This window comes from Vipera berus (assembly GCF_964194415.1).
Source record: "Vipera berus genome assembly, chromosome: 2".
In the NCBI taxonomy this organism is placed as follows: Eukaryota; Metazoa; Chordata; class Lepidosauria; order Squamata; family Viperidae; genus Vipera; species Vipera berus.
Genome location: NC_138203.1, coordinates 271,056,750 through 271,083,549, shown reverse-complemented (window position 1 = coordinate 271,083,549; position 26,800 = coordinate 271,056,750). Strand labels below are relative to the sequence as shown.

At 43.2% G+C, this 26,800-nt stretch overlaps 1 protein-coding gene across 3 annotated transcripts in view; it reads left to right on the top strand.

Moving 5' to 3' along the window:
* The window catches only part of PPT2 (palmitoyl-protein thioesterase 2), a 58,557-nt gene that overhangs the window by 2,796 nt on the left and 28,961 nt on the right, over positions 1-26,800 (top strand). For all 3 annotated transcript variants that reach the window (XM_081322021.1, XM_081322022.1, XM_081322020.1), the window contains exon 2: positions 21,826-21,971. The gene's annotated coding sequence lies outside the window, so the exon portion shown is untranslated. The remainder of the gene's footprint in view (positions 1-21,825; positions 21,972-26,800) is intronic.

Below are 26,800 nucleotides of genomic sequence, written 5' to 3'. Positions count from 1 at the left end.
TGATTTAGTGTATTGTACATAAGCAGTTGTGACACATTTAGAATAGGTAGTCCTCGACTTACAATCCCAATTGAGCCCAAAATTTCTGTTGCTAAGTGAGACAGTTGTTCAGTGAGTTTTGCTTCATTTTACGACCTTTCTTGCCACAGTTGTCAAGTGAGCCACTGCAGTTGTTAAGTTAGTAACATGGATGTTAAGTGAATCTGACTTCCCCATTGACTTTGCTTGTCAGAAGGGTGCAAATGTTGATCACATGACCACTGCGACTGAGTCAGTTGCCAAGATTCTGAATTTTGATCACGTGATCATGGAGGTGCTGCAACAGTTAAGTGTGAAAAACGGTCATACATCACTTTTTTTCACTGCCATTGTAACTTTGAACAGTCACTAAATGAACTGTTGTGAATTGAGGACTACCTGTATATCATAGCTTGTGTATTTTGAGTACCCAACTTGGCATAGTTCATCTTTCATACTTTAATAATGTGAAGTTTTGTTTTATTACCGTATTTTCCGGCGTATAAGATGACTTTTTAACCCATGAAAATCGTCTCAAAAGTTGGGGGTCGTCTTATACGCCGGGTCGTCTTATACGCCGGAAAATACGGTATATTGTGTGAACTGAGTCATAATGTTTACAAACCAGGGTTCTAGCTTAGAGCAAAATATGACTGCCATTCTCACAGATTTGTAAGAGAGAATGTTGTAAGGGTAGAAAATAGAGAAGCACAGTAAAGAGTATTTGTGTAGCTAGATTTAGCTATATTTGTGTTTCCTTTTTTATCTGATGCCTTTTCTTTTGCTTAATATTCTTTACTCTTTTTCTACAGTTCACATAACATTGCTAATGCTGAAAGGGTACAGTAGAATGGGAGGATGCATATTTTTGAGCACGTGCTCAGCTCAGCAGATTATCTTCTTTAGCAGAATTAAAATTTCAGGTTTATTTTTAAAAACCCCAAACCCAGCTTTTTACTTTTTCTGAAACTGAAGAGAATAATTATGTCCATAGAGTGTGCCTTGTCTAAGTTTAATTTAACCGTGCTTACAAGTTTGATTTGCTGGGCACACAAGGTCACAAACTGTGTTTGCTGGATTCCCACAAACTCTGCTTGACTGAGTTGGGTATGTGAAATAGCCCAGCAAGAAATGTTACATTATGATTGCTTTATCATTTGGCTAGCTGAAATCTTTGTTGATCTACAGTATTGCAAGTCATCCAGGTATAGTGTTAGCTCTCAGAATGAATTTTCCCCACCTGTGTCCAAGGATCATTTCCCTGAACCTTTAGCTTTTATTTTATTTTTTAAAGTCCGCTTATTAGGAGAGGAAAATATATCATGGAGTTGGTTAGAAGCTTCTATTATCCAAGCCAGCATAAACAATTCCCAGCACAACTTGCAGCTGTAGCTGCATCATCTTGGACATTTGTACTTTTCCTGAATAGATGAAAATAACAAGCTACATATATTTTAGATATTGCTGTGCTGCATTGGCTTCCAGTGCCACTACTTAGTTATATCCCTCGGGGCCTTGCATCTTCCTGCAATTTCTGGCTATAGATCTGTACTTCTCCCTTTCCACTTTTAAAAAGGACCATAACATTTTGGAACCAGTCAGCCTGAAGTCTTGTGTTAAAGCCCAAATCCTAGGGCTAGGACAGGTGGTCCTCAACTTACGACCACAATTAAGTCCAAGATTTCTGTTGCGAAGCTTTGCCCCATTTTATGATCTTTCTTGCCACAGTTGCTCAGTAGAATCGCTGAAGTTATTAATTTAGTAATCTGGATGTTAAGTGATTCTGGCTTCCCATGGACTTTGCTTGCCAGAGGATCACAAAAATGATCACGTGATCCCGAGGACGCTGCAACTGTCATAAATATGAATCGTTTGCCAAGCATCTGAATTTTGATCACATGACCATGGGGATGCTGCAGTGGTCATGAGGGTAAAAAAAATAGTCATAACTCACATTATTTCAGTGCTGTTGTATAACTTCCAACTGTCACTGAATGAATGGCTGTAAGTCGAGGATTGCCTGTATGCAGATTTTCAGCAAGTGGTTTCTCTTTCTTAATTTGTTATTTGTGATTTTGGTAAAGCCCTGATTTCCTAGAAACAGGGAAGAAAGTCATAAGCCGTTACACTGAAGTTCCCAGGTAACTGGAAATGTTACAACTTACAACTACAATTGATCCCTAAATTTATGTTGCTAAGTAAGAAATTTGCTAAGCGTGTTTTTCCTCATTTTACGACTTTTCTTATCACATTTGTTAACTGAATCATTGCCGTTGTTAAATTAGTAACACGGTTGTTAAGCGTATCTGGCTTCCCCATTGTCTTTGCTCGTCAGAAGGTTGCAAAAAGGGGATCACGTGATCCCGGGACATTGCAACCGTCATAAATGTGAGTCAGTTGTCAAGCATCCAAATGTAAATCACATGACCGCGGGGATGCTGCCACAGTCACAAGTGTGAAAAAATTGTCATAAGTCACTTTTTTCAGTGCCATTGTAACTCTGAGCGATCACTAAGTGAACTGTTGTAAATCAAGGACTACCTGTATAATAAACTCTTGTGTCTCTTTATCTGTAACCTTCACTTGGGCGACAAGGTGCATAATTAGGGGAACAATTTTTGAACCATGGTAACACAGATCGACTAATTTACAGAATGCATGCAAAATCCAGGGCCTTGACTTCTGTGGGATTTAAATTTGGCAAAGCTGTGGCTGACTCAGTGTTGTCATGACACTGTGCTGCCACCCATAGCTTCAGTGAATTGGTCCTGCCCTTAGCCCTATGGCAGACATGTCAAACACAAGGCCCGGGGGCCGGATTCGGCCCGCGAAGTGGTTTCATGTGGCCTGCGAAGCCATCCTGGAAACAGTGAGAGAACGGCCCCCACTGCCTTGGCCCTGGCCCAGAGACCCTCCTTCTGCCAGAGACCTTCAGATCTGTCCCACTCCTGCCCAGGCCCTCATAGGCACCCTTGATGCGAACGATGTAGAGCTGGCCATGCCCACCCAGTAGGCCATACGCATTCTAGCCACGCCCACCCAGTAGGCCACGCCCACCCTGGCTATACCCACCTGGCCCCCTGAGGGCAACCACAATGCTGATGCGGCCCTCAATGAAATTGAATTTGACACCCCTGCCCTATGGAATAGCTAGTCTCTCCTTAACCGATGCAATCTCCTAGACTAGAGTGCATTAAACCAAAGGATCAAGATCACATGAAGTGGTAGTACCACTTTATAATGTCTTGGTAAGACCCCACTTGGGATATTGCACCTAGTTTCAGTCGCCACGATATCAAAATGATATCGAGACTCTGGAAAGAGTGCAGAGAAGAGCAACAAAGATGATTACAGGGCTGGAGGCTAAAACATACAGGGAACGGTTGCTGGAATTGGGTATGTCTAATTTAATGATGTGAAGGACGAGGGGTGGCATGATAGCAATGTTCCAATATCTCAGAGGCTGTCACAAAGAAGAGGGGGTCAACCTGTTCCCCAAGGCACCTGAGGGCAGGAGAAGAAGCAACGGATGGAAACTAGTCAAGGAGAGAAGCAACCTAGAACTAAGGAGAAACTTCCTGACAGTGAGAACAATTAACCGGTGGAACAACCTGCCTCCAGAAGTGGTGAATGCTTCAACACTGGAAGTTTTTAAGAAGAGACTGGACAGCCATTTGTCTGAAATGGTATAGGGTTTCCTGCCTGAGCAGGGGGTTGGACTAGATGACCTCCAAGGTCCCTTCCAACTCTGTTATTCTCTTAGTGTATTCTTTCAGCACCGGACACCAGGTAAACCAATCCCATCTAGCCATCAGCAGTTGGTTAGACCAATCTTGCTATTGGCTACTGGAGGATGGTCAGCTGTGGTCAAGCCAGGAAGAATTTGCTCCCATTTCCACAGCTTTTTTGCCCTTGGTCATTCTCTTTCACAGTTTAGGTAAGGAAATATCTCTGAAATTATGACTCAACCGGTCATGGGTTGTCTTGTACAGTTTTAAATATATTTATATGTATATTTTCCCACTGAAAGGACCAGTAAAAGATACGTACACTTGGGGTGGTGCAGCCAGAATTGCACTTCACACATTGCTGCGGTTGCAATTAATGTTAGCTTAACAACCACTTCTGCTGTTTTGAACCTTTTCACTCGTGCCACTGTATGAATGAAGCCTAAGTGGAAGCTGGGTAGTCCTTGACTTACGACCACAATTGAGTCCAAAATTTCTGTTAAGCGAGACAGATGTTAAGTGAGGTTTGTCCCATTTTACGACAATTCTTGCCACAGCGGTTAAGTGAATCTCTGCATTTGTTAAGTTAGTATCACTAATCTGGCTTCCCCCTTGACTTTGCTTGTCAGAAGGTCTTGGAAGGGCGATCGCATGACTTCGGAACACCCCAACCGTCATAGCTATGAGTCAGTTGCCAAGCATCTGACTTTTGATCACATGACAGTGGATATGCTATAATAGTGTGAAAAAAAATGTCACTTTTTCAGTCCTGTTGTAATTTCAAGCAGTCACTAAGCAAAATGTTGCACGTAGAGGACTATTTGCATTTCAGCTGCTCTCCTTGGTAAGATAAGCAGAACAGAACAGCCCATTATGGCAGTAATAAGTTGTCTCTCGAACTGGTGGTTGAGAAACACATTTGTGTGTAAAACATTTGGGATTTAGAGAATCTAGAGCAGATCCCTGAGCCTGTTGTTCCCCAGGCACATGGGAATATTTTGGTAGCCAGGATCTCTTATTGAGATAGGTGGACCCACAAATTGAATTAATATATAAACAACCACATCTGGCTGGGGATGATGGCATTGGTATTGCCATGTATTAGAAGAACGCCATGTCAGGGAAGTCAATGTAGGCCAGGTGTTTTCCAGGAGAGTAAATACCAAATAAATGTTTATATCAATCTCATTGGATCACGCTGAGGAATCCAGCAGGCTTCCTCTTTCTGTGGTCTCCTTGCCCTAGTTTGCATATGATGACTGGATTCATCATGGATTAGGATTTTGGCTTGTTTAGTGTTTGCATGAAGCAGCCATCACAGTTCAGGAAGATGTTTAGTTTATGCTTATTTATAGCACTTACAGTCACTAATTCCTATTTAAGAGTCCCAAACTTGTTGGATAGTTATGCCATAACTGAGCAGGGAAACAATGGCTCACCTTCACATCCTGTGACATCAAAATATTTAACCAACTGTTTAGTACAGAAAGGTTGGAAGAGATTTCAGGGATTAGGGAAATGGTTATGATAATAGTGTGACTGTGCTCTTTTAAGGTGAAGTATATAAAATAAAGAAGGGACGCGGTGGCTCAGTGGGTTAGGAGGCTGAGCTTGTCGATCAGATGGTCAGCAGTTTGGCGGGTCGAATCCCGACTGCCGTATAACAGAGTGAGCGCCTGTTACTCGTCCCAGCTTCTGCCAACCTAGCAGTTCGAAAGCACGTAAAAATGCAAGTGGAAAAATAGGGACCACTACGGTGGGAAGGTAACAGCGTTCCGTGCGCCTTTGGCATCTAGTCATGCCAGCCACATGACCACAGAGACATCCTCGGACAAGCGCTGGCTCTTCGGCTTTGAAACGGAGATGAGCACTGGCCCCTAGAGTTGGAAACAACTAGCATGCATGTGCTGGGGAACTTTTACCTTTACCTTATATAAAATAAAAACCAACAAAAATCCAACCAAAAAAAATCTAGTAGCCAAACCATTACACAAAGGTTAACAATGAAGACAAAGACAACAGCGTGCATCTTTCAAACAGTGCCCTGTGATACAACAGAATCCATATAAATCCTGTAATTAAAATATTAACTCAGGAACTGACAAGATATTAATAGGGTGGGATATCCAGGCCCTGGATTAACTCACTAGTCCAGTGTTTCTGAATCTCAGCAGATGTATGCTGAGATGTATGCTGGTTGGGGAATTCTGGGAATTAGAAGAACAGAAGAACAGAGTTGGAAGGGGTTTTGGAGGTCTTCTAGTCCAACCCCCTGCTCAGGCAGGAAACCTTATACCATTTCAGACAAATGGTTTTTCCAATCTCTTCTTAAAAACTTCCAGTGTTGGAGCATTCACAATTCCTGGAGGCAAATCGTTCCACTGATTAATTTTTCTCACTGTCCGGAAATTTCTCCTTAGTTCTAGGTTGCTTCTCTTCTTGATTAGTTTCCATCCATTGTTCCTTATCCTGCCTTCAGGTGCTTTGGAGAATAACTTGACTCCCTCTTCTTTGTAGCATCCTCTGAGATATTGGAACACTGCTCTCATGTCACCACAAGTTCTTCTCTTCATTAAACTAGACATACAGTTGCAAGAAAAAGTATGTGAACCCTTTGGGATTACGTGGAGTTTTGCATGAATTGGCCATAAAATGCACTCTAAACGTCATGTAAGTCACAACAATAGAAAAACACAGTCTGCTTAAAATAATACTACACAAACATTAGCTGTTGTCATGTTTTAATTGAACATAAGATGGAAACATTCACAGTGCAGGGTGGAAAAAGTATGTGAACCTCTAGCCTAATGACTTCTCCAAGAGCTAATTGGAGCCAGGAGTGAGCCAACCTTGACTCCAATCAGTGTGATGATATTGGATGTGTTGCTGACAGCCGTCCTGCCCTTTAAAAACACACACCTGTTTTGGGTTTACTGGTCTCAAGAAGCACTGTCTGATGTGAACCATGCCTTGCAGAAAAGAGCTCTCAGAAGACCTACGATCAAGAATTGTTGACTTGCATGAAGCTGGAAAGGGTTACAAAAGTATCTCCAAAAGCCTTGATGTTCATGTGTCCACGGTAAGACAGACTGTCTACAAATGGAGAAAGTTTAGCACTGTTGCTACTCTCCCTAGGCGTGGTCGTCCTGTAAAAATGACTGCAAGAGCACAGCGCATAATGCTTAATGAGGTAAAGAAGAATCCTAGAGTGTCAGCTAAAGACCTACAGAAATCTCTGGCACATGGTAACATTTTTGTTGACACATCTACAATAAGGAAAACATTAAACAAGAATGGAGTACATGGGAGGACACCACGGAGGAAGCCATTGCTGTCCAAAAAAAATATTGCAGCATGTTTGAAGTTTGCAAAAGAGCACCTGGATGTTCCACAGCACTACTGGCAAAATATACTGTGGACAGATGAAACCAAAATTGAGTTGTTTGGGAAAAACACACAACACTATGTGTGGAGAAAAAAAGGCACAGCACACCAACATCAAAACCTCATCCCCACTGTAAAACATGGCAGAGGGAGCATCATGGTTTGGGGCTGCTTTGCTGCCTCAGGGCCTGGACGGATTGTTGTCATTGATGGGAAAATGAATTCCAGAGTTTATCAGGACATTTTGCAGGAAAACGTACGACCATCTGTCTGCCAACTGAAGCTCTGCAGAGGATGGGTGATGCAACAGGACAATGACCCAAAGCATACAAGTAATTCAACAAAACAATGGCTTCAACAGAACAGAATACGCCTTCTGGAGTGGCCCAGTCAGAGTCCTGACCTCAACCCGATTGAAATGCTGTGGCATGACCTTAAGAGAGCAATTCACACCAGACATCCCAAGAATATTGCTACACTGAAACAGTTTTGTGAAGAGGAGTGGTCCAAAATTACTCCAGATCGTTGTGCAAGTCTGATCTGCAACTACAGGAAACGTTTGGTTGAGGTTATTGCTGCCAAAGGAGGGTCAACCAGTTATTAAGTCCAAAGGTTCACATACTTTTTCCACCCTGCACTGTGAATGTTTCCACCTTATGTTCAATTAAAACATGACAACAGCTAATGTTTGTTTTTCTATTGTTGTGACTTACATGACGTTTAGAGCGCATTTTATGGCCAATTCATGCAAAATTCCACGTAATCCCAAAGGGTTCACATACTTTTTCTTGCAACTGTACCCATATTGCTGTCTATATGAATATAAAGTGATCAGGGATTAGGTGTGCAAAGGTGTAGGTGTGTAGTCCATCTTTTGGACAAAGGCTTTATTCACTGGCACTTGGGTAATGGAAATCTTTCCACAGATTTATCTGTTGTGATAACTTGTGGTTGGCTTGATGTGGTTGAACAAGCTATAAGTTCAGAATTACAAGCCACAATGCCTGGATTTACCCCAAGTCAAAGCAACAGCATTATGATTGACATTTAATTTCTTTCTTTCTTGTATAATGATATGAACAGCAAAGTCCAGCTATAATTAGTTTCATTAGTCAGAATCATGACACTAAGAGGCTAAGCATAAAACAATTGAATAGATAACATACATTGATAGGTATTATGTAAAATATTTCAAAACTAAAACATATTAGGTAAAGGTAAAGGTAAAGGTTCCCCCGCACATGCGTGCTAGTCGTTTCCGACTCTAGGGGCCGGTGCTCATCTCCGTTTCAAAGCCGAAGAGCCAGCGCTTGTCCGAGGACATCTCCGTGGTCATGTGGCCGGCATGACTAGACGCCAAAGGCGCACGGAACGCTGTTACCTTCCCACCGTAGTGGTCCCTATTTTTCTACTTGCATTTTTACGTGCTTTCGAACTGCTAGGTTGGCAGAAGCTGGGACGAGTAACAGGCGCTCACTCTGTTACGCGGCACTCGGGATTCGACCCGCCAAACTGCCGACCTTCCGATCGACAAGCTCAGCGTCCTAACCCACTGAGCCACCGCGTCCCAAAACATATTAAAGTACCAGTATTAGCTAAGGGATTATTTTTGTAGCAATAGTTAAGAAGTTGGCTGTTACCACTGTAACTTTATAATTTTTGTCCAAAAGTAACATTTTAACATTTTCAGATGGCAACATTAGATACTGACTTTAAAAGGATTGAGGTTACAATCTAAAAATTATCTGAAAATAAGCTTGTTTGAAGTTTCTTTATGAGGAGACATGCAGAAGATTGTACTGTTAAATATTTCAGCTTTTTGTATCTGTTCCCAGGCATTTATTATTCTTATATTTCTAAGTAACCTAAAATACATTTTTCTTGTCCATTTTTTATTCATGATCCTCGGCACAGTGCAGTTCTGTTTTCAGTACAATTATTTGCTATTAATGTTTGGACTATAATACTAAGCATATATTCATGTACTTTCTTTAGAGGAAGGGAATTGAACAGACCTATTTTTTATTGAATACTGATATATTTTAATAAGCATTTTATTCTTGTGGTTTTTGGCTATACTATAATGGTGTAGAATGTCAGGATAAAATGGGTTTCATAAATAATAGAAAATATGATACTGGAAATGATTAGCAATAATGGCAATAAATATTATATTCTCTTTATGTGCATAGCATACTTTTTGACATTTCTTTATCCTTTCTGTCTACCCTTTGTATTATTGCATTTCTCTCTCTTTTTAAAACATTTTTATAATCTGAAACTATTCAGTGATAGGTTTCACACATAGCACTCCAGTCTAACCATCATTAAACAAGTTGACTTGCTTGGAATGATAAAGTGACAAGCAAGTCAGATTTAACCATGAACCAGGTCACAATTTAAAATACTACTAAAACTACAGAGGAAGTCCTCAAGTTACAACCATCATGAACCGTGGTGGCGCAGTGTTTAGAGTGCAATATTTCAGGCTAATTCTGCCGACTGCCAGGAGTTCGATCCTGACCAGCTCTAGGTTGACTCAGGCTTCCATCCTTCCGAGGTCAGTAAGATGAGGACCCAGATTGTTGGGGGAGGGGGCAATGTGCTGACTGTAGGCTGCTTAGAGAAGGCTGTAAAGCACTGTGAAGCAGTATATAAGTCTAAATGCTAGGTACTATTGCTATCTTTGGAACCAGAATTTCAGTTGCTAAGCAAGGTGGCTGTTAAGGGGGATTGTGCCTGATTTTATGATCTTTTTTAAATCACATTTGTAAATCTAGTCATTGCAGTTGCTAAGTGAATCATGCAATTGTTAAGTAAATCTGGCCTCCCCCATTGACTTTGCTTGTCAGAAGATTAATAATAATAATAATAATAATAATAATAATAATAATAATAATAATAATAATAATAAGTAGTAGTAGTAGTAGTAGTAGTAGTAGTTGGAAGGGACCTTGGAGGTCATCTAGTCCAACCCCCTGCTCAGGCAGGAAACCTTATACCATTTCAGGCAAATGGCTGGCCAGTCTCTTCTTAAAAACCTCCAGTGTTGGAGCATTCACCACCTCTGGAGGCAGGTTGTTCCACTGGTTAGTTGTTCTAGCTGTCAGGAAGTTTCTCCTTAGTTCTAGGTTGCTTCTCTCCTTGACTAGTTTCCATCCGTTGCTTCTTGTCCTGCTTTCAGGTGCTTTGGAGAACAGCTTGACTCCCTCTTCTTTGTGGTAGCCCCTGAGATAGTTGGGTAGGACGGTCACAAAGAGTGACCATATGACAAGGGGGGATGCTACAATGGGTGTAACTGTGAAGACAGGGTTGTAAGTAAAAAAAAATTCAGTGCTGTTGTAACTTCACATGGTTGTTAAATGAATGGTTGTAAGTCAAGGACTACCTGTATAAAAATACAGATTATCTTAACTCCATAACCAGAACTTCTTATCTCTGTGGTGGCAAACCTATGGCACGCGTGTCACAGGTGGCACGCAGAGCCCTCTCTGTGGGCACGCGCGCCATTGCCCCAGTCCTAGGCCTTCAGCTGGGTTTTATAAAACCTTTTCGCTTTAGGCCTCCACCGCCGTGTGCAGAAAAAAAAGAAAGATTCAATCAATCAATTTCAATCTCGCGGGGAAAAAAAAGATCTCGCAAAGTTGGAATTGATTGATTGAACTTTTTAGTCCCACCCAATCTGCCGTTACCACTGCAGCCACGCCCACCCAATGGGCCACACCCACCCAATGGGCCACGCCCACCCGGCACCCGACTATACATGTGGGTTTTGGGTTGCAGTTTGGGCACTCGGTATCTAAAAGGTTCGCCATCACTGTCCTATCTACATCCTCATTTCGTATTGTCACCTACTCCTAAAAGCAGATCCAGACAAGCTCCCAACTTCCAAACTTGCAGAATAGATTTAGTAGAGTTGTAAGCTTGTGGGAACAGGGAAAATTTCCCTTTGCCAATGCAACTAACAGACATCATAGGGACTATTCAGATTTCCCCCACACAATGTTTTCTGTTATACTGTATGTCCATGTAAGTAGGTCGACTTTATTAAATCAGCAGTTTTAATTATTTCATTGATGCAACTTATCTGTCATCAAAATCCACACAGCTGGACTGTAAGCAGCTTCCATCACAAGTTCTGGGTGGCTTGTTATCGGCAGTATTTACCTAATATAATTGCTTGCACAAGTCAACCAATCTGTTTGAGAGTTGTGAAAGGCACCAGATAAAGGGGAAGCCATGCAAATACCACACTGCTTGCTGAGATCGTTGTATCAGTGAAAGGCAAGCAATAGTTTTTATTGAACAAATAATACTTCAAGAACTTATTGAACTAATGTAGTAATGTAGAAATCAGTATTCAACTAGAGGGGAATAATATGTGCATATGTGGTGTTTTTTATGTATCTTTTTTAATGTTTAGTTTGTTTTGTATTTTTTGTCTTTTGTCTTTTTTATTATTCAATTAATGTGTGTGTGTGTGTGTGTGTGTGTGTGTGTGTGTGTGTGTGTGTGTGTGTGTGAAAAAGCACTATAGCAGGAGAACATTCTTCACTAGCCAGGCAAGGTAGTAGTCTGTAGTTAATTTAGGGGAATGTTTCTCAACCTCGGCAACATTTAAGATGCATGGACCTCAACTCCCAGAATTCCCAGTCAACCATATTAGCTGGGAAATTCTGGGACTTAAAAGTCCAAGCAAATTGAGAAACACTAGCTTAGAGTATTGTGTGAGTTTAACCTGCTTGTGGGAGGGGTGAACAATAATTCGTTTAGCATGTATAATCTTATGATTTGTGATTACAACTTAGCATATTGTTGAAACATAGTTTGCAAAGGCAATATTGCCTAGCCAGGAGAAGCAGGGTTTGAAATCAAGTTGTATGTGGAACGGGTGACCTACATGGTCCACAAAAGAAAAGATGAAAGGGAAGTTATCATCGGAGGAAATAGAACAGTAGTCTTGTCAAGGGCAAGATTGGAATCATGGGTGAAATAAAAGGGAATCAGATTTGAGTAAAATATCCGATTGGTAGAAGCTGTTCAGTAAGGCTTCCAGCTGCCACAGGCGATTTTTAAGTAGAAACAAAATGTCTGCTTCTCAGGAGTATCTCAACTGTATCCTGCGTTATAAATCCTGTATTCAGCAATTGGTTGGCCTAAGTTGACTTCTCTGGCCTTGTTCAGTTGCATCTTCTTAAATCCACTTCACGTTTGTTTTCACCTGGTAAGCTTTATTTGCTTAACATTTGAGCAGGTCGTACCTGATCACGATGAGTCACTTTACAGCTCTCCGTCATCCTGGGTTAGTAGAGGTTTTGCTTGCCTCTTGACACCCTTGTAAATTTTGTTGTTGTAGAGTTGGACAGTAAGTTAACTTGAAGTTGAGTCATGAGTTGACAACTTGCCCGCGTTCCTCCTCCAGCAAGAAGAAGAAGAAGAAGGAAGGATGATGGCCAAACTGAATTACCTGTCATGTTGAAACAGCCCCAATTCTCCTATGCAGCTAGGCATGTCCAACTTATGAGGCTGAGTTAAGAAATACTCTTTGAAGACCTACTCTTTTGCAAAACAGAAAAAAATATATATGGTACTTGCACCACATATGCATATGAAGCAGATAAACAATGTCTCTTACACCATCCAGTTCTTGCATTACTGTAATTCTTGCAACTATCTTAATAGTTATTTCATGAAGGGAAGAGAGGATCTGAAGGAGAAGAACTGGACCATGCCATGCTGGATTGAATTTAGGCAGGTCCTGATTCCGATAGAGGTCAGAAGCTTCTACTTTTAGACTGTTGTTTGCTTATGGGGGAATTAAAATAAAAAACACCCCCACAAACAGAGAACAACTTTGCAAGGAATTGCTGGTGTAGAAAGAAGCAGCAGAGGAGTCATATTTGGGATGCTTGTGTCCTGCTTGCAAGTTAAGTATTTCCTCCCCCGCCCCTCCCCGCCCTCTATAGTGGTACAAATAAGAACTCCTTCAAGCTGTACTTAACTCCTGGTAGCTTCATGGACATATTTGTACAACATTTTTTTTTCAATAATACAGAAATGCTGCCACCTGTTGATACCCTACAGCAGGGCTTTTCAACCTTTTCACCCAATGTACCACTTTTAGGATATGGTAGCAACATCCGAGTACCACCAGTCGCCTAGCAAGGTGTCAAAAACTTGATGAGGAAAAAAGAAAAAAAGGAAAAAAGTGATGAAGTACAGGTAGTCCTCGACTTACAACAGTTCGCTTAGTGACTGTTCGAAGTTACAATGGCACTGAAAAAAGTACCCCACCAGCCACAGCCGAACAAGACACCTGCCTGCCCACCCAGTGGCGCTCTTCCTCCTGTCCGAGGTTTTCATTGTTGTGAGCATTTCTGTTGAGAATTGGCAGCAGGGGTGGGATGGGGTGGGGTGTTTGGTTTTTATGTCCCCCCATCTGCTGGGTGGTTGCAGCAGGTTTTGGTCACTTCACATGACCCTGGGACACTGTGGCCATCATAAATATGAATCAGTTGCCAAGCATCTGAATGTAAATCAAAAGACCCTGGATATGCTGCAACATTCCAGCTGATCGCCACTTCTTCTGGGCTCAGCAGAAGCACCAGGATCAGCACCAAGCTGCAGCTAGAGCCTGGCGTTGATCATGGCGCTTCCATTGAGCCCTGACAGCCCTGCAGCTCCAGCCATCTCTCGCTCAGACTTGTGCGGTGCTGCCACCGGTTCAGCTCATTCCCCTCCCCCACTACCACTTTTGTAGGATGGTCATGTACCACCTGCCAGGTGCCAATGTACCACAGGTGGTACCCGTACCACTGGTTGAAAAGCCCTGACCTACAGATCAGAGGTGTCTAAAGCTTCAGGATGAAAAAAATTCCAATCCAAAGTATCCTGCTCCAGCCTAAGCTGTTCTGACGTGCCAGAAATGTTCCAACATCTTGGTCTGGAAGCAAGGGAAGTTTGGAAACCAGAGAGTTTGAACTTCAAAGTGTTTTGTAGGTCTACCTTTTAACAGAACTGTTTGAACCTTGAGTCATAAAATCGTGGCCTGATTATCCTGTCCTTCAAGATGTGTCAGTCACTATTTCTCCAAATAAAACAGAACCATAAGCCAGAAATAAGTTCTCTTTCACAGCTCCTCTCTCAGTTTTGCCAGAAAAAGATTTCCTGGTCTGAAGCAGTACAATTCATACCGTCCCACCCGAGTTTTATCACCTCATTCTTGTATCTGTGGATCCTTCTCTAGATATTTTGGAATCTGTCCTCCTGTGAGCAAAGTCATGATTGATAGTAAATATATGCTTTGTAATGAATGAGACGTTCTCTGGAACAATCTGTTTTCTCCAGTATGATAATAAAGAGTTTCTTTGAGAACTGTGGTCAGTCAAGCTTCAGAACTGAAATTGTTGAATTCGTGATCTAGCAATAGCATAAAACCAGTTTGCACGGCAGCAGTTCGTCACAGGATTCCCAGATCAGTGGAGGTGAAATGGATCCTTTACCGCAACCTTCTACAATCCAGGTAGTCTTCCATTTACGACCATAACGAAGTCTGTTCATTAGGGTTTGTGAGTTGTGACATTTGTCAAGCAGTTCATCATGAAACCAGACCCATTTTCACAACCTTCTTTTGTGGTGTCCGTTAAGTAAACATTATAGCCTTAAAGTGAACACTGCGGTCATTACGCAAACCTATTGTTTTCTGGGGGAATTTTTGCTGGAAAACAGAAGTAAATGCTGATTTTTGGCAAAAATCGCAGTCTTGGGACTGTGTGATGCTACAAACAGCCAAAAATGCTGGCCAATTGAGCACCCAAATTGCAGTCACATGATTCAGGAATGGCCATTGTAACTTTGCAACCAGGTCCTGGGGAGATCCATCATAAGTTTGAATGGTTGCTAAGTGCTGGGTCATAAATTGAGGACTTATCTATATGCAGGAAAAAAAATAAAACCATCCTTGAGAAGGTGTTATCCAATTTTCCCATAAAAACCTCCAGAGATGGAGAGCCCACAGCCTCTAGATCAGGGTTAGGCAACCTTGGCTCTTTTATGACTCGTGGACTTCAACTCCCAGAATTCCTGAGCCAGCCATGTCCACGAGTCATAAAAGAGCCAAGGTTGCCTAACTCTGATCTAGATTGATTGCTCCATTGCTTGAAAGTTTTTACCACCAGGATGATTTTCCTTATACAGTATTTAACTAACAACTAGGTTGCTGCAACTTATCATTTCTGCTCCTAATTGTTCTGGCAATAGAAAATAGCTCCTGCTCATCTTCTATGTGGCACCATTTAATGGGCCTGAGCGCTAATATTGGATCCCTCCTGTATTTCTGCTCAATGTTTTTCCTCCTTACTTTTCTCCCTGTTGAGAACATCTTGTTCTTCTTAGCTCAATCTTCCAAATTATCCAGATTAGAACTGCAAACTTGTTCTGGGGTTTGGCTGGACTCTCCAATGTTGGCTAGACTCTCCAATCCAATGACAAATGCGATAAGCAGCCATCAAATCTCTCCCTCAAGTCATTCATAAAAATATTGAATTCTACTGGCTCCAAAACAGGACTCGGCTGATTAACTGTTTTCCAACCCAGTATAGACCCAGTGCTATTGAGGATCTGATTGTAGTTAGCCCACCAGTTGTGGGTCTACCTGAGTGTAATGTCATCCAAATTGTACTTGTCAGTGAGAACTTCAAGTAGAATCTTGTCAGAGAGAGAGAGAGAGAGAGAGAGAGAGAGAGAGAGAGAGAGAGAGAGAGAGAGAGAGAGAGAGAGAGAGAGCGCCTGGTGCCTTCCCCTGTCCACCAAAGTGACTACCTTGTCAGAGAAGATTTATCTCCCATGACTTGCTTTCCAAAAAAAGCCATGCTGACATTTAGCAATGGCAGCGTTGCCTGCAGTAGATAAAAGCAGAAAGTCATGAGACAGGTGAATCCTTTGGTATACTCTGGGATATCACATCTCAGCGCTGTAGGGGAAAAAAAAATCTATCAGTTCAACTGATGGTGTAGCTATTACATCAGCTGATTTTATGAGCTTTTTTGCAACACTGTTAGGTGAATCATTGCTGTTGTTAAGTGAATCACATGGTTGTTCAGTGAATCCAGCTTTCTCCATTGACTTTGCCTGTCAAAAGCCGGCTGGGAAGGTTGCAAATGATAATCATGTGACACACAAACACCCTCCCCTCAGGATGCGGCAGCTATCCTAAACGCATGCCGGTTGCCAAGTTCTTAAATTATGATCATGTGACCAGAAATGCTGCAATGGTATTAAGCAAGAGAGCCAATCACAAATTGCTTTTTTCAGTGCTGTCGCAACTTTGAACAGTTGCTAAAATGAATGCTTGTAAGCCAAGGATTTATTTATTTATTTATTTGTTTCGATTTATATACCGCCCTTTTCCCGAGGGACTCAGGGCAGTTTACAGGGCAGATTAAAACAGTGCAATGTACAAATTAAAATAAAATTAAATTAATAGCCCCAAAAGAGTTTAAAATTTAAAATTTAAAACCTTAAAACCCCTCAGTCCAGGCCAGCTAACTCAAATAGCCAAGTAACTCCCTTATTATTTTTATAGGGACGTGGTGGCTCAGTGGGTTAGCTTGTCGACCAGAAGGTCGGCAGTTTGGCAGGTCGAATCCCGAGTGCCGCATAGCAGAGTGAGCGCCTGTTACTCGTCCCAGCTTCTGCCAACCTAGCAGTTCGAAAGCACGTAAAAAATGCAAGTAGAAAAATAGGGACCACTACGGTGGGAAGGCAACAGCGTTCCGTGCGCCTTTGGTGTCTAGTCATGCCGGCCACATGACCACGGAGGTGTCCTTGGAGAAGCGCTGGCTCTTCGGCTTTGAAACGGAGATGAGCACCGGCCCTTAGAGTCGGAAACGACTAGCATGCGTGTCCGGGGGAACCTTTACCTTTACCTTTACCTATTACTGTTATAGTTGGATGTGGGGAAATGACCATTGTCATGTTCCTTCAGATTACCTTCAGGGATGTGTTTCTTCCTGGCTGATAATATTTCTTGGCTGATAGACAGAATACTAATAATTACACATCTGTAATAATACTCCCCACATGCGCTGGATGTCATATTCATAGAAAAGGCCACTGTGTTTGGAGGGTGCCACTTTGGGGAAGAGCACACCCCCAAATGAAGATAATGACGAACCACGAGATAGTGGTGAACCACTTCCATACTGTTGCCCAGGAAATTACAAAGTCATGCTTGTGATCATCCCCAGATGACCTTCACTCTAAATACTTTATGCTTTTAATAACATTTCTCATCTTTCAGATGGAAGCTTTGTGAGATCCAACTGCCCGTATTAAAGAATGTGGGTCAATAAAAGCTTTTACACAAAATCCTTGGCGGGCCTAGCTTGTTGTAGCAAAAATACCATCGTGCAATTTTCCAAAGCCATATTATGCCATTTTCGGGGTCACCCAGGTCTGCCTTGGCATTTGCTACCACACTGGGAGATAGGAACTAGTTCTTCTCTGCATATTCACCTTGGAGTTTCGTTCTTCCCCTGAGGTAAACGGGGAATGGCATGTTCTCTGAACTTTAAGGTATAACACATGACTGTCCCTCAGGAAACTGTTTTAATCAAGTTTGGTATTCCTAAATCTATAATTTAACTTAGGTAGGATTTTTCCTTTACTGCACCTAAACCGCCTTCCATTATCTCATAACAGATCTGATTTCCCAATGGGTTGGGGGGAAAAAACCCCTCCAGTTCTTTTTTGAGAATAAAAAATGTGGTTGTTTTGCATTTATTTTTAAATACTTTTGCATGACTGTCCCTCAGGAAACTGTTTTAATCAAGTTTGGTATTCCTTAATCTATAATTTAACTTAGGTAGGCTTTTTTCCTTTACCGCACCTAAACTGCCTTCCATTATCTCATAACAGATCAGATTTCCCAATGGGTTGGGGGGAAAAACCCCTCCAGTTCTTTTTTGAGAATAAAAAATGTGGTTGTTTTGCATTTATTTTTAAATACTTTTGCACGCTTGGGACAAAATAGGCTTCCAGCCCATTTTCCTTAGGCTGTCATGTTCAAAATGTGACAGATAACACGTGGCAGGAATAAACAACGGGAACCTCCCCAGAGGTTTCACTGGTATGTCCGTGCTTCAGACCACAGAATCCATAGCAAAAGATTTTAGAGCATTTGGAGAATAAGGTTTTCCTCTGATAAATTGCAATAAAACAGGGCTTTATTTGGACTGTATAAAGACGTAAATAATTGTAGACAGGGCTTTTTTTCCTCATAGAACACTCAGAACGGAGTTCCGGCACCTTTTTTGGATGGAACCTTGTAGGGTAGGCAAGGTGACTTGTGTGACATGTGTGAGTTCCAGCACCTTTTTCTTTTACAAAAAAAGCACTGATTGTAGATGATCAAAAAGTTAATTTTCAGTACCAGAAATGTGTATCTGCGCATACGTTGTTTTATTTTGTTTTTATTTATTTGAATTTATTAGCCACCCAGTTCCAATAGATACTGATCTGCATACCTACAGTACTCAACTTACAGCAGGTCATTCAGTGATCTTTTGAAGTTACAACATTACTTTAAAAAGTGACTTATGACCATTTTTCACACTTATGACTGTTGCAACATCCTCACGGTCACATGACCCAAATCCAGATATTTGGCAACTGACTCATATTTATGACCTTTGCAGTGGCGTGCGATCATATGATCCCCTTTTACGACCTTCTGAAAAGCAAAGTCAATGGGGAAGCGAGATTCACTTAACAATCGTGTTATTAACTTAACAACTGCAGTGATTCCCTTAGCACTTGCGGCAGGAAAGATCGTAAAATGGGGCAAAACTCACTTAACAAATGTCTCACTTAACAACTTTGGGCTCAATTGTGGTCGTAAATCGAGGACTCCCTGTATTTGGATTGTTGATAAATTTGGTTTGTCACTATTTGAATTAGATTTTCAGTAAGGGAAGGAAAAAAGAAAGGAATTTTGAACAATATCTTTGGAATTTTTTTTTAATCCCATTTATATCCCGCCCTTCTCCGAAGACTCAGGGCGGCTTACAATCTAAGCACAATCAATGTGCTTAGCAATAGCCTTCATTCTATGTATATGCCTGCTTATTAGGGCTTTCACACACACCCCAAGCGGCATTATTACAAAGTCAGCTTATTGCCCCCAACAATCTGGGTCCTCATTTTACCTACCTCGGAAGGATGGAAGGCTGAGTCAACCTTGAGCCTGGTGGGACTCGAACCTGCACTAATTGCAGGCAGCTGGTGTTACTTAAGGAGGCCTTAGCCCACTGCTCCACCAAGGTTGTTTCAGGTTGTAATTTCCCCGGTCTTTTTTTCTTTAATATTGCGTCAGCTCTTGATCCACTTATATGGATGTATGTTTTCGTATTAGTTTGAGATTAACGTAAACTTTGGTGGCCTTTTCTATATAGGAGGTCCTCGACTTGCAACCATACAATCATTTAAGTGACTGTTCAAATTACAACGGCACTGGAAAAAAAGTAACGTGCAACCAGTTCTTCCACTGAAAATTGTTGCATCATCGCCAGGGGCATATAATTGCCATTTATGACTTTCCCAGCCGGTTTCCAACAAGCAAAGTCAATGGGAGGAACCCAGATTTACGTAACAACCACGTGATTCATTTAATGACCACAGCAAAAAAGGTCTCACTTAACAACCCGCCTCATTTAGTAGCTGAAGTTCTGGCTCCAATTCTGGTAGTAAGTTGAGGACTACTTGCTACTCGCTTCATCCTGACTGAGGGCTCCTTGGAGATAAAGTGGTAAAAATAATGTCCAGAGTGAAGGCCCCCAACCTTTTAGGCACCAGGGACCGGTTCTGTAGGGAGAGGTTTTTTCGCGGACTGGAGGGGGTGTGGTTTCGCGTGCTGCCTGCAAGCCATGGATGAGGTTTCGCTTGTTTGCGTGGCCTGGTTTCTGGCATGCTGCAGCCCGGTGCTAGTCCACAGGCCAGGGGTTGGGGGACTTCTGGCCTAGAGTGCTGGTGTTTTGGCTTAATGAGAAGTGAAGTACCTCCACTTCTTCTGCTTGGAGTCGGCTTCAAGAGCTTCTGCATGGCTGCTCTAACTAAATAGTGCAACATTTTGCCAGTGAGATCCATTTCAGTCTTGATTCCACATGGGTGTTCTGTACCAGCCTGCTACCGGCCCTGCAGAAAAGGCAGGGACAACCCCTCCACAAACGGCAAGAGGCTGGAATACGCTTGCCAAATTTATTGCAACAAAAACAAAACAAGACACGAACCAAGAAACAGAAGCTTAAAGAAACATGAACCATCCGAGCGGTTGCCTTCAGCAAACCAGCCCTCCCAGACATTCCCCTTATATAGAGTTCAGGGCGTGGCTTCTCTCTGCCTCCTTCCGAGAAGCCCCATTGCCTTCCTCTGTTTACTCCTAATTGACTGCCTCCTGCGTCGGGCGTCCTTGAACAGGGCCAGCTGTGGGTCATCTTCATCCACACTGTCAGGCTCACACAGCTGGGTCTCCGTGGTGGGAGGGGCCTGGCTGAGGGCTCTCATCAGCAAGATCTTCAACCCCCTCAGCAAGGTCTTCAACACCCCCCTCCTCCTCTGAGTCGTCCGACCCAACTGCCGAACCCACAGGCTGACCCTGAATCACAACAATGGGCGGGATCTAGGGTGTGAGTATCTTGCCATGTTATCTGGGATTCATTCTGGCTTGTGACTTCTGAGAAAGCGGGCGGAGTGCCCACTAGGATGACCTTTGCCCCCTGCCTCCTTATTTCATCTGATTCCTCTGGGTTGTTGGAGGGGGTGATTGCCTCAGACTTGCATGCTGGTAGTCCTTGACTTATGACCACAACTGAGCCCAACATCTCTGTTGCTACATGAGACAGTTGTTAAGTGAGCTTTGCCCCATTTTACGACCTTTCTAGCCACAGTTGTTAAGTGAATCACTGCAGTTGTTAAGGGAATCTGGCTTCTCCCGTTGACTTTCTCAAAAGGGGATCACGTGACCCCGGGACACTGCGACTGTCATAAATAGGAGTCAGTTGCCAAGCATCCGAATTTTGATCCCATGACCGTGGGGAATGGGATCAATTGGGAATGGGAACGGTCATAAGTGTGAAAAACGGTCATAAGTCGCATTTTTTAGTTGTGTTGAATGGTCGCTGAACAAACTGTTGTAAGTCGAGGGTTACCTGTATGGAATTGGAACGGTATTGGTATGTTACTGGATGAGACTTTAATGGAGAAAGTTCTCTCATCTTGATCTTTTTATAATTCTTGGTGGTTTTCAGTACCGCCAACTATGGTATCTTCCCGGCCTTTCTGCAGGACCTGGGAATTGGTGGCACTATTTCAAGTTGTTTCTGGACTGACCAGGCTGAGGTCACTCAAAGAATCTTCTCTTTGTGTGCATTTCTTCACAGACTCTTCCATGGATCCATAACTTAGTTTGGGTTCTGTTGAAGGCGTCCTCAAGAATCTCTAACTTTGGCATTCTTCTGTGGTAGGAAAATATGGAGGCTGCCGAGGTTGCTCGGCCTTCCCTTTAGCCCCTCATCTTCTCATCATCTGGAACCATAGTTTGGAAAAAGTTCAGGAGCTGCCTCCTGTAGCCATCGGTGCCTGTTGCTTGTCAAGTCTTGTGTTGATCAATGATGAAAAGAACTCCTGTCTCCACCCATAGGTGTTGCTGTTCCTTGAAAGGGAAGGGGCGGAGCTAAGAGAAGTCCTTATTAATCCCAACATCCTGGCCAGAACCATGCCATAGAGCTCGAGGTCTCTCCAAGCAAATCATCCAGAAGAGGGAGTTGCCGATAGAGGTGTGAGCAGGTAAGACTACTGGGATGACTTCGTGTTTATCTTGGGTCTCCCTGTTTTAATTCCTGGAATATATTGTCTTCACCACTGGAGACATCTGAGAGATGCAGATCTTTCATGTAACAGCATGTCAGTGCAACAGCTGTTAGTGTGGGCAGTGCTTCCAAGAAATTATAGGCTTTGTCCTGGAAGGTTACTCTGTATTCCCAGCATGCTCGGTGTGAATTGTTTATATTGGAATGAGTCCTGGTGTTAATGTAAATACATAATGTGGATGTCAATGGAGATTCTCAGTCATCCAAGTCATGGTTGCCCCAAAGGTGCTTTAAAAAAATCTTTTTTATTAGAATTGTCCTTAAAGCATGGAATCCAGAACAATATCAGACCGATCAAACACTCCTTTATTTTTCTATTAATTTAATTAAAAAGAAAACTTCAAAGTTTGCAAATATTGCCAAAGCTCATCAAACAAGACAGGAGTGTCCCAGTTGAGGTTTTTTTTAAAAAAAGTCAAAATGGCATCTGCAACCATATAATCAACATTTTGCCTCCCCACTTTTTTGTGAGGATAGGACTTTATTCATGTGATTCTGGCCATTATCTTGACTTGTATGACAGCATCCTCTGCAGATATTCTCCTGCAACTGTGAGTTTCAAATTTTCGACAGATTCCTTCCTGCATATTCGTTTGTTTTCAAGTATTTTTTTTTAATCCCATTTATATCCCGCCCTTCTCCGAAGACTCAGGGCGGCTTACAATTTAAGCACAAATCAATGTGCTTAGCAATAGCCTTCATTCTATGTATGTGCCTGCTTATTAGGGCTTTCGCCCCCCCCCCAAGCGGCATTATTACAAAGTCAGCTTCTTGCCCCCAACAATCTGGGTCCTCATTTTACCTACCTGGGAAGGATGGAAGGCTGAGTCAACCTTGAGCCTGGTGGGATGCGAACCTGCACTAATTGCAGGCAGCTGGTGTTACTTAAGGAGGCATTAGCCCACTGCTCCACCAAGGCTCTGTAACACAGATTCCCCTTTCTGGCTAACAGAGTAGAGACTAGCAAGTGTGCACGAAGCATCATAAATGTCTATGGAGTTTCTCAGTCATCCGGGTCACAGTTATCCCAAAGTTGCTTTTTCAAAAGGAAACTGGACTTTCCTTGTTTTTCTTTGAAGACGTTTTGCTTCTCATCCAAGAAGCTTCTTCAACTGAAGAAGCTTTGTGGATGAGAAGCGAAAGGTCTTCAAGGAAAAACAAGGAAAGTCCAGTTTCCTTTTGAAAAAGCAACTTTGGGGGCAAAGCATTGTAGTGACGTTATATGTTGCATTCAGGAAGCCATATGTTTGGTTTCTGGTTTCTGTCACCATCAAGCAGAGTTGGGAAATTTGCACCAAATCCCAGAAAAAAGAATCAGTAGATGGCAAAAGACCAACTAGTGATCTGCCTCCATATTAAACATGTTGTAATTGTTTGAGAAAGCTAGCAATATTTGTTCAGGGAACATTTTCTGATTGGCTTTGATCCACACGGATCCCTGAATCTTGCAAGATTGAATGTGCTTCTTCTTTCCTCCCTTTATCTTGATGTTGAACAAAGGACGGGCTTGTCAGATGTTTCCTCAAATTACTTTCTTGGCTAGCTCAAATCCCTCTTATCGCATTGTTGCCTTGATAGCAGCTCTTCGTTCCCTCTGTCCTACAGCTATACTTAACAGAACTGATCATCGAGACCCCCCCTTAATAAAAGGTTCTGGTATAGGAACCCTCCTGTTCAACATCTATATGAAGCCGCTGGGTGAAATCATTCGTGGTTTTGGGGTGAGGTATCACCAATATGCTGATGATACCCAGCTTTTCATCTCCACCCCGAACCAACCCAGTGATGCCCTCGATGTGATGTCCCGTTGCCTGGAAGCGGTACAGATTTGGATGGGAAAGAACAGGCTCCGACTCAACCCGGCCAAAACTGAGTGGCTTTACGTACCGACATCTCGTTTAGTTCAAGAGGTTCCATCTTTGATTATAGGAGGAGAGATATTACCTCCCGTTGATAGAGCACGCAACCTGGGCGTCCTCCTGGATTCACGACTCAGTTTTGAAGATCATATTGGAGTCGTGGCTAGGGGGGCATTTGCCCAGATTCGCCTGGTACACCAGTTGCGCCCCTTTCTAGACCGAGATGTCCTACGTACAGTCACCCACGCACTCGTACCTCCCGTATAGACTACTGTAATGCTCTCTACATGGGGCTGCCCTTGAAGACCACCCGGAGGCTTCAACTGGTGCAGAGTGCAGCTGCACGGGTAGTGATGGGAGCACCCCGATACTCCCATATTACACCCCTCCTGCGTGAGCTGCATTGGCTACCGGTTGCCCTCCGGGTGAGATTTAAGGTGCTGGTTCTTACCTTTAAAGCCCTACATGGCTTAGGCCCAGGATACTTGCAGGACCATCTGCTGCCGGGAACGAATTCCCATCGCCCAGTACGCTCACACACAGAGGGCCTCCTCAGGGTACCGTCGGCCAGACAATGTCGGCCGGCGACCCCCAGGGGGAGGGCCTTCTCTATGGGAGCGCCAGCCCTGTGGAACCAGCTCCCCCCTGAGCTTCGTATGGCCCAAGATCTCCAGTCCTTTCGCCGCGGCCTCAAAACACTCCTTTTCCACCTGGCTGACCTAGACTGACAGGGATTTTAATTATATTTACAATTCTAACTTTATTCTTTAATTTATTTTAATTTATTTCAAATTTTATTTTTTAATTTACTGTACAGAGACCTTTAAGCTTTGATGTTGTTAGCCGCCCTGAGTCCCTCGGGAGATAGGGCGGGATATAAATCCCATTAATTAATAAATAAATAAATAAATAAATAAAATAAAATAAATAAATAAATAATAGGAGAGGAGGGTCCCACGGTTTGGCAGGTCCAAATCTTCCCTCATCCTCCTCAGCTGTAGATTATGGCGGTCATAATCCAATATATTTAGAAGTCACAAAACAAGAAAGACTGAGTTAGAGTTGAGATACTCACTTGGTACATTTTTATTTATTTATTTATTATTTAAATTTATATACCGCCCTATTCCCGTAGGACTCAGGGCAGTTTACAGGGAAAATGAAAAAACATAGCATACAAAAATTAAAATCAGTTAAAACTATTAATTAAATTCCAGTCCCTGAAATTAAAACTAAAACCCAATTAAATTAAATTAAATTAAAACCCCTCAGTCTGGGCCAAACAGCTTGAAGAGCCAAGTTTTCAAGTCCCGGCGAAATGAGCGAAGGTCGGGGGCAGTCCTGAGTTCCGTGGGAAGTTGGTTCCATAGGGCCGACGCGCCCACAGAGAACGCCCTTCCCCTGGGAATAACCCGCCGGCATTCCTTAACCAGCGGTACCCTGAGAAGGCCCTCCCTGTGGGAGCGCACAGGACAATGGGAAGTTGATGCCGGCAGCAGGTGTTCCCTTAGATCAGGGGTGTCAAACTCAATTTCATTGAGGGCCGCATCAGCATTGTGGTTGCCCTCAGGGGGCCAGGTGGGTATGGGCAGGGTGGGTGTGGCCTACTGGGTGGGCGTGGCTAGAGTGGGTATGGCCTACTGGGTGGGCGTGGCCAGCTCTACATCGTTCACATCAAGGGTGCCTATGGGGGCCTGGGCAGGAGTGGGACAGATCTGATGGTGTCTGGCAGAAGGAGGGTCTCTGGGCCAGGGCCAAGGCAGTGGGGGGCCGTTCCCTCACTGTTTCCAGGATGGCTTCACGGGCCACATGAAACCACTTCACGGGCCGGATCCGGCCCCCGGGCCTTGTGTTTGACATGTCTGCCTTAGATAATCCAGACCCAAGCCATTTAGGGTTTTATAGGTCATTACCAGCACCTTGAATCTCACCCAGAGGGCAACCGGAAGCCAATGCAGCTCACGGAGAAGAGGTGTTACACGGGAGAATCGGGAAACTCCCATAACAACTCGCGTGGCTGCATTCTACACCAGTTGAAGCCTCCGAGTGGTCCTCAAGGGCAGCCCCATGTAGAGAGCGTTGCAGTAATCTAGCCGGGAGGTCACGAGCGCATGGGTGACTGTGCGTAGGGCATCTTATGTAGAGGTAGTCTTCAGCTTACAACAGTTCATTTAGTGACCATTCAAAATTACAACAGCACTGGAAAAAGGTGGCTTATGACCACTTTTCACACTTGTGCCTGATGTGGGCATCCCCATTGTCAAGTGGTTAAAATTCAGGCAGTTGGCAACTGACTCATATTTATGACCCTTGCAGTGTCCCGGGGTCATTGGATCCCCCTTTGCAACCTTCTGACAAGCAGAGTCAAAGCGGGAAGCCAGATTCACTTAACAACTGTGTTTACTAATTGAGCAGCTTCAGTGATTCACTTAACAAGTGTGGCAAGGGTGGTCGTAAAATGCGGCAGAACCCACTTAACAAATGTCTCCCTTAGCAACAGAAATGTAGGGCTCAATTGTGGTCGTTAGTTGTGGTTCGTGTCTTGTTTGTTTTTGTAGCTATAAATTTGGCAGGCGTAATTCCAGCCCCTTGCCGTTTGTAAAGGGGTTGTCCCTGCCTTTTCTGCAGGGCCGGTAGCAGGCTGGTACAGAACACTCTAGGGGCCAGTGCTCATCTCCGTTTCAAAGCCGAAGAGCCAGCGCTTGTCCGAGGACGTCTCCGTGGTCATGTGGCCGCCATGACTAGACACCAAAGGCGCACGGAACGCTGTTACCTTCCCACCGTAGTGGTCCCTATTTTTCTACTTGCATTTTTACGTGCTTTTGAACTGCTAGGTTGGCAGAAGCTGGGACGAGTAACAGGCGCTCACTCCGTTACGCGGCACTCG